We start from the raw sequence: 9,093 nt of genomic DNA on the forward strand, positions 1-9,093 counted from the left end.
TAGATAGATAGATAGATAGATAGATAGATAGATAGATAGATAGATAGATAGAGAGAGAGAGAGAGAGAGAGAGAGAAAGCGAGAGAGAGAGAGAGAGAGAGGTAGATGATAGATAGATAGAGAGAGAGAGAGAGAGGTAGATGATAGATAGATAGATAGATAGATAGATAGATAGATAGATAGATAGATAGATAGATAGATAGATAGATAGATAGATAGATAGATAGATAGATAGATAGATAGATAGATAGAGAGAGAGAGAGAGAGCAAGATATAAAGCGAGAGAGAGAGAGTGAGAGAGAGGTAGATGATAGATAGATAGAGAGAGAGAGGTAGATGATAGATAGATAGATAGATAGATAGATAGATAGATAGATAGATAGATAGATAGATAGATAGATAGATAGATAGATAGATAGATAGATAGATAGATAGATAGATAGATAGATAGAGAGAGAGAGAGAGAGAGCGATATAGAGAGAGAGAGAGTGAAAGAGAGGTAGATGATAGATAGAGAGAGAGAGAGAGAGAGAGAGGTAGATGATAGATAGATAGATAGATAGATAGATAGATAGATAGAGAGAGAGAGAGAGAGAGAGAGAGAGAGAGATAGATGATAGATAGATAGAGAGAGAGAGAGAGAGAGAGAGAGAGAGAGAGAGAGAGAGAGAGAGAGACGTAGATGATAGATAGATAGATAGATAGAGAGAGAGAGAGAGAGAGAGAGAGAGAGAGAGAGGTAGATGATAGATAGATCGATAGATAGATAGATAGATAGATAGATAGATAGATAGATAGATAGATAGATAGATAGATAGATAGATAGATAGATAGATAGATAGATAGATAGATAGATAGATAGATAGATAGATAGATAGATAGATAGATAGATAGATAGATAGATAGATAGATAGATAGATAGATTACTTTATTCATCCCCGAAGGGAAATTAAGTCGTCATAGCAGCCGGTATATTTGAATACAATAAAATACAATACAATAGAATAAAATAAGAAATATTGAGGTAGAAAGAATAAAAACAGAAACACAAGATAAATAGGTAGATAAGGTGCAGTGGCAAGATGATGGTTATAGTACTGATGATATGATGGTAATGTTATTGTTAGACAGTACATAAAAATGCTACAGTATATATAGTATATAATATAACATAATATATATTGATATATGATAGTAATTATACCAATATAATAGCAGTAAATAGTAATAATGGCAGCAACAGTATATATAATAATTATAGTAATATAATAATAATAATTATAACATGTACACATGTATAAATATGTGTATATAGACTATACAGAAAATATACAGAGAGTATGATATCATATATGATATATAGTAGAGGTATAAATATAAGTATTTGACTATACAATAGATAATACAATAAACTATGAGTGTAAGAATATGTGTTAAAGGGTTAGTTCACCCTTCAATCTAGAAATTTGTACTTAAAGCATTAAGTACTCAAAAGGCACTTCTGGCAATAATGAGTGTTATAATATGGTAAATATATTTACTGACGTCAGTATTCATGATTGAAAAACTAACAATTACTATATATTATATCACCTCAATATTAACAGCTATGTACAGCTTCAGATTATCCAAAACATTTCCTTGTTCTTTCATTCTCATATTCAAACAGACGACATTGGTCTTCAAATATATAACAGGCTATCTACATTTAATTTTAAAATACAATATTATTTTAGGGTAACAGAGGGCGTCTAGGTACACAGTGTTAATGATGCTGTTTCGAGTCAAACCAGTAATTTAAAAAAGAATAAAGAATAGACCCAGGCCTCCGACACAGAGGTTGTTCCCTGGACCTCAGGATGTGGCCATATCCATAAACAAAATGTTTAGAGTTAAGATTGATTATTTCAAGTATGTGATAACCGACTTGAAACAAACAGATTGTATGGGATCTAGCCTGATGTAGGGGTGAGGCATTGACTTGTGTCAGAGCATGAATATTTAAATCCACGACTTGTTAATGTGAGTCCATGAACACTGATCTGCCACAACATTAACAGCATGTTGGTTTTAATAATAGATTTGATTGGTGCACTTGTCTATTACCCTGAGAGTGAAGCCTCAAAAATATAACAGATCAATATTCTTTTGGCAGAAACAGCAAGATGAGAACACCGGCTTTCATCCATTTAGGGGAACCATTCTCCCAGGGGGCGCTGACGGTTGTTGGTAACATCTGGAGTGTGACCGACAGGTGCATTTGAAGGTTTCATTTCCATCATCACGGTTTCATTTTTACTTTCGGGGATTCACCAGAAGTGCTTCCATCCCTCTGTTATAGCCTGATATTAAACATAATAAGATCTATTGTTAACTTCAGCAAACAGGATAAAACTGAGTGGCTCTTAGTGGTTAATCCATGTGTGGTTATTAATTCAAAATCTGAAAAAAGCAGGAATAAATTCATATAAATTAATTACCTTCATTTAGTTGGGTGGTTGAATTTTCTGCCAAAGAATATTTATTCAAAAGTTTTAGTTAACTTTTTCTAACGCATGATTTATAGAATGTTTGAATTTAATATTCCCATTAGTCCAAACTGCATCCTCGGGTATGATACTGCATATTTCCTCCTATATAATATATAGCCAAGTCCAAAGAGTAAAATTGCAGCAATGCAAAGTTCGTCTCACTTTATGGTCGTCGACATAACGTATATTAATTTTGTGGTTTTTGCCAAGACTTGCATTTAATATATCAGAATCAAAGATGCTCCGGTTGAGTCATTGCCCGAAAAAATCCTTCTCACTCTATTGGATAGAGAAGTGCATGTGTAGCTGTTGAGCTTCTCGGTCTGTGCAGCTGATTGTTTGGTGGGCTGCACAGAGATGATAGGGTTCAGAGTCAGGGCTCTCATCTGTCCCCATTAATGAACCCTCCCACCCCCCCACCCCACCCCACCCCCAGCAGCTGTTTCCTCACACACCCTCAAACACGCTGAGTATACATTCCCCTGCCCAGCGTGAAACGGCAGCGAGCCAACGACAACAAGTGGCTGCTGCAGGAAGTCGAGCATGGAGCAGTTGCTAACTGGTGTAGCTGCCACATCCTGGTTGGGTTTTTTTAAGACGATCATTATTCCATCAAAGCATCGGAACTAAAAAGGTGAAAACAGAACCGAATGCAATAGTCTGCTTTATTCAGATCAGGCCTAATCCAATTCCTTACATTCATAGTCATCTGTTCAGCTCTATAAGAGTATTTCTCATATAGTAGAAATGAATAAAACGTCATCTTATCTCTTGTCATGTTTTCATACTGTACATTAGAAACCTGACGAAAGCAGAAGCGGTGACATCTCCTGTCGTCACGGTGACTAACTCAGTTCACACTCTGACCTCAGCTCTCACCCCGACTCTCTGCTCTCTGCTCCAAGTCAAGATGAACCTGCTCGTGGTCTCAGCTGCCGGTTCAGAATGAGCAGACTAAATTTAACCCTCGTGGAATCCTGATTGGGGCAGACAGCGCATTTTAACCCCAAGTTGTTTCTGTTCAGGATCATGTTCACGGCCAAGATTTTGGGAAAGAAACATTTGACACATTGTTAGACACAGACTTGTGTTTCCTGGCTGAGCGTTTGGGTGAAAAGCTCAACCCACTCATGTAGATGTGAGACTAGAGACAGGATATGGTTACATTATTCAAGATTATTGACTGGAAACACCTCAACGCCTTATATGGCCTCATTCAAAGGTTAAAGCAGCCTGAACGTGAGCTGGGTTGTGGTTGTGGCATGTGACATGTTCTCTGCATGTTCTCTGCATGTTCTCTGCATGTTCTCTGCATGTTCTCTGCATGTTCTCTGCATGGTCAGGAACATGGGAGTGATGCGGTTGCAGCCTCTTTCTCTCCTTCCTTCCTTTATTACATCTGGTCAGTCCGTTAACAAACACAGGCTGTGGTTGCTGTTACACAAGCAGCACACACCCACACCCACACACACACACACACACGCACGCACACACACATACATACATACACACACACACTATCAACGCTGATGTGATGCAATTCTCTCCAGCAGTGTGTAAGAACGATGCTGTTGCCTCAGACTCAGGCTGGAATCCACTGATTGGGGACAAAATAAAATAGAAGAAACTATTTTGTGATGACATTTTAACCTCGTTAATTAAAACAGGATTTCCCACACATCATTAACAGCTGAAGGTAAAAATACCCAAATATTTACACGTTCATCTTGAGCATTTATTACTAAACCAAGAAGCCGATCATTAGTTGGATACTAATGCCCTGCACTTTATGGATTTGGGACATTAAAACCCCAGTAACCCCAGACAGAAACTGTTTCTAAACATGAATTATGGAGTCAAACAGATATTAATTTAGAACAATGCAATTATATTACATTTCTAAGTACGATAAAACTAATATCTCCTTGTTTTTCAGCTGCTGAGGACCTTCACCAGGGACCTGTTAGGTTTAGTCTCGGTCTTATCATGATATCATGAATGTAGCCGCCAAGTTCATATTGGAGACGCCCCGTTGTGATTCTTTTTAGAAGAGATGGAGAAATATTAAGAAGTCAGCCAATTAGAGCTCACCCACTCGTGGAGCCAATTTAATTAGATCTCTTGACACCAAATCTGCCAGCGACAATCATCTCAACCAGCGAAAGCAAAGGGGTTGCCAGTAAAAAATGACGAATTAGCTTTCTGTCTGCACGCCTCTGTCTAAAATCATCACTGTTTCAAAACTCTAACCCTGATCATTGTGAGGTGTATATGTGCTATATGTGTGAGAAAGGGAACAGTCTATTGCTGGAACAGCTTGTAATATTAAAATGCAAGAACCAATGCTGATAAAAACGTGTGCAGATGTTGATAGAACAACATCTGCATCTTATTTCCAAAGTCGGAGCTCAGGTGCAGGGGTCTGACATCGGCAGTGAAAATGCAGAGTGTCTGGGACGAGGGCTCGCTCCAGGTGTCGGGAGGTAATTTGCATTCCTGCGTCTGCAGCGTTCAAAGAGACGCGGCTACAGATTGAGAGAGATGAATGAAAAGGGACGGGGTGATGTGAGGGGAAGGAAGAGACAAGTCCAATGAGTGGTGTACTGTAGAAAATGAAAGGAGGGATGGGAATGCAGCCGTGGAAAAGAGGAGCTCTTCTCATCTTCTTTCCAGACTCGACTGTCACTTAAGCAGAGCCACAGTACAAACAGACTCAAACAGACATATTAAATAGACATATTGGTATCCTCAGGATTTAGTGTGCCCATATAAAAACATTCATTTTACACAAATATTTTGTTCTGAAATCAAGCTCTATATATTTGGTGGTATTTGTGTTTTCTTTTCATTTATACTCATAGTTAATAAATGGTTATAAAGTCAAACTGTAAAATATCACGGCTCAATCACATTTCTTTTTCACAAGGGTTTGATAATAGTATGTATAATGTATTTATGTATAATGTTTATTTTGGGGTCTGAAACTTTGACTCTCATATATCGATGTATCTTAGCATCACCCCCTAAATATCCATATCCATTTATAGGCTCTGATATAAGGCAAACTTTTCTGCAGATGTTGTATAAGGTCAAACCAGGTTTGAGTGGATAGACGTGATGTGGCTGGAGATCCCTCTCGGTCTGTTTGAGTTAAATTCCATTAGCTGTGTTTTCACGTGGAGGAACTTTAAACATTCGCCCCTCGGGTTCATTTCCTGTTTACTTCCCAGTCCTCGCAGGTATCAGGGTCTGCTCACCCTCGTCTCCACCTCAGGCACCGACGTGGCCTTTTCATTTTAAAGATATAAGAAGACAAATCAGACTCTTCTCTCCTCTGCAGGGATTTCTGTCGGTTTCAGAGCAGCAGTTATTACATCGATAAACGATCAAACAAAGCAGCAGAGCCTCGGCTGACGTGATGGCCCGGCACTGTGTGGGCCTTTCCAAAACAACACACCCACTCCTGCTTCCTGAATGAGACCTGGACACTTTGGAAAGTTGTGGGACCGTTACAAACATGTCTTTGAATAACAACACATCTGTCCACCCTGGAGCTGGGACTGGGTTTTGTCCTTCTTTATTCTGTTTTTTTTGATCAGGGTTACGTACGAACTACAGAGATGTTGATTTCTATCATTTCAATATTTAACTCCCCTGCAGCTGTTAATGATGTGTGGGAAATCCTGTTATTGTTGATTTGATGTGATTAATGCATTTATGTGTGTGTGCGTGGGTTTGGAAATTACTGTTTGCTTGATGCCCCGTGTGACTTTATTTTAAAAAACAAACAGGCCTGTGTAATATACAATTATGTAAAAATAGCAGAGACAGTATGTTTCTGTTTATAGTGAAGGAGCCACAGCAACAATGGAGTCGAACAGGCCACGTTCAACCGACAGTTTTTAATTTAATGAATTAAATTCAAAATGAATTTTTGAATTTAATTTTAATGACATCGTCTAAAAATACAGCACACCCTTGTCGCCAGATTTTAACTGTTGAACTAGAATACTGTAACGTTCAAAACACCTAAAGTAACAGATAGAGTGTGACCATAAATACAGTATATGGCTGTTACTTTTACAGTTAATGGTCTTATTTATCACAAAATTGATGTAAAATAACGGGCTTTAAATAACAGGTATGTAATGTTTTTCTATAACAAAAGGTGTAAAGCACAAGTGCTGTAAAAAATACTTTGATTTGCATTTGTTGAGAAAGAAATGGCTCATTTTTTATCCTCAAGGCGACACAAGACAAGCACAACATTACTAATCTGCATGTATTTTCATCTATCCGTTATCTTTTTATCTTTTTAACAGTTTATCCCCAGGATTCAAACTGTGACACTGCTGTGATGCCCATAATTCCCTGATGTGTCTTATGTTTTACATCAAAATTTTACCGTGCTCATTAAATAACCATCTTTGATGTACTTCTCTTTAATCTGTGAGCAGTTAAAAATGTTCTCACAAAAAAACCAGCTCACTGTTTACTGACCTGCTGAATGTGTGCACGGGATTCATTTACTCTCTTTCTTGGCAGTTATTGGAACATAATATTCTTCATATTTAGCATAACTGCATTTCCCCTGTTTATAAAATGAAACTCGTAAACCCCGGAGTATGAGAAACAGACTGTTGTACACTAAGGATTGAATATTAGAAGAAAGTTAAAAAGACCTTGGAGCATGGGGTTGAATTGGAGTAAAAAAGCGAGTGAAACACAGAGCAGTGTTCAGATGGAAAATCTCAGCTCCTCTGAAGGACATGACTGATCTTAATGAAATTAGACAGACAGGAATAGCTCAGTGTGCGATGCAGCAGTCCAGGAGGAAACTACACGTCCATAATAACTGTGTGACACAACATGCTTTCTTTCCCCCGAACCTTGGCAGGTGCTGTCTCCATTTTCTTGTATCAGCTCTCTGTCGCCAGCAGAAAAGACTCAGAGAGACATATGTTCAAGAGGTTTGAAGTTTGATTACATTCTTAATTAATACAAGGACTTGATTACAGCCTCGAGTCACTGCAGCATCCTGCAACGCTACAGTTTATCTGGATGCACAGATGCAGTCTGTTTGTAACAGCCATGTGTGATTTTCACTCTCACTCTTCAAGCTCGATCAGAGACAATTATGAGAATACGACTGAGACTGAAAACAAGAAATTATTCATTTAATTTTTGGAAAATTAAATGAATAATTTCTTGTTTTCAGTCTCAGTTTGGGATCAACTACAGCCATGACCAAGTACAAGACAGGAAATGTGGAGAGTGATGTGTGTAAAGAAGAGCAGGGTACCAAACATAGGTCCTTGGGGTATACCACAGTGAAATGAAACTGATGCTCAGCCCCTTGAATTTACTTGGTAGTGTCCATTCTAAACCAGTCTGTTTGAATGGGCTGTTTGGTTTCCTGTTGTAATGCTGGTTGCAGGTTCCACACTTAGATTTATTCCATAGTGAGAACTTTCCACGGACCTGTTCCTACTTTGCGGCTCCGTGAGAAGCCTTTGAAATCATCCCTGACTACAGAAATAACCTTTTTTGAAAACAATAGTTTTAGTTGCTAAACAAGCTTCTTGGGGTTTAAAATTCAAGGTTGGTTTTACTAAAAATTCTCATGACAAAAGTCTCTTTTGTTTTAAATCTGGTGTGAAGTGACAGTTTATAAAAATGGGGATGGTGCGTGATTCTTTCATTTATTTTTATCAGTTGCTATGAGCTCAAGGATTAGATCTGTCGTAGAATATTGTTTGTGGACATGAAAGATACTCCCACTGTTTCAAACAAAATGAAACTGACTTTTGACCTGTGCTGTGGATCGGGTTTGACAATGACTCTGTGGCTGTCAGTGATTCATACGGCAGAGCTCCCTTAAAAGGCACTGACTGATTTTAATCTTCTCCAATTCATCAGCCTGATTCATTTCCCATTGAAGGTGAGGAAAATGTGTGTTGTTTAAACTCTACACCGTGAAATGCATTGTTATGATATGAGCGATAAGTTTGGGGGGTTGTGCCCTTTATGATGTTCTGTAAAAAAAACTCACTTATTCTGTATCTTGTTCTTAACTCTACTTCACTGCTTGGAAAAAAAACTAAACATGGCTGCGACTATAAAAAGATATTTTTTGCATGAAAAATGCAGAAGTGTTTCAACCCTGATGCCCCAGTCACATCATCACCGTCGCTTCCACTCACACTAAACCCGGCCATTTCTTTTCCAGGAACAGTCGCAGCTCAAGTCTTTCATTCGTGCTCCCGTTAGATCGTCTGCACAGCTGTTGGGCACAAATTAAAGATTTGAAGAAAGTCTTTGCTGTCAGAAGAGACGGAGAGTCGAGATGTCGCACAGGCCACATTCGCTGGAAGAGGAGGAAAGTGAATGAAGGAGACAACTGTCAAACCACTGGAGAATTTCCCTTCAAACTGTAAACGTAGGAAGAAGCAGCACAGATGATAATCCATCCGTCCCACATTGTATATGATCCTCATCTAAACTTCATCTATTGTTCATTTAAACCATTTTCTGCACATATTCTTCCAGTGAATACTCCATG

The sequence above is a fragment of the Limanda limanda genome, chromosome 8, assembly GCF_963576545.1.
Source record: "Limanda limanda chromosome 8, fLimLim1.1, whole genome shotgun sequence".
Taxonomy (NCBI): domain Eukaryota; kingdom Metazoa; phylum Chordata; class Actinopteri; order Pleuronectiformes; family Pleuronectidae; genus Limanda; species Limanda limanda.